Genomic DNA, 305 nt, shown 5'->3' with positions numbered 1-305 from the left:
TTCATTCTTCTCTTTTTTCTTATTTTGTATACATATATATAAAAAATCTCATTTTTACTAATTCCTCTTTTTCGGATAGATTTTCACTATTTCTTGTAACTCCTTCTTTCCTTGCTTCTGTCTTAGTCAAATTGGATCCCACCTTCCAGTTTTTGACCCCGACCTCTTTCTATTTCCCCTCCCCGCCAAATTCATACAGCTAAGGCTTTGTAATCCAATTTTTCAGTTTTTACAATAAATTTTAAAATATAACTAAATATTCTTTAAATATTGTTTTTTATTAATAATAAAAGTTTTCAAATAGT

This window comes from Arachis ipaensis, chromosome B03 (assembly GCF_000816755.2).
Source record: "Arachis ipaensis cultivar K30076 chromosome B03, Araip1.1, whole genome shotgun sequence".
NCBI lineage: Eukaryota > Viridiplantae > Streptophyta > Magnoliopsida > Fabales > Fabaceae > Arachis > Arachis ipaensis.
Note: the sequence above shows the minus strand (reverse complement) of the source record.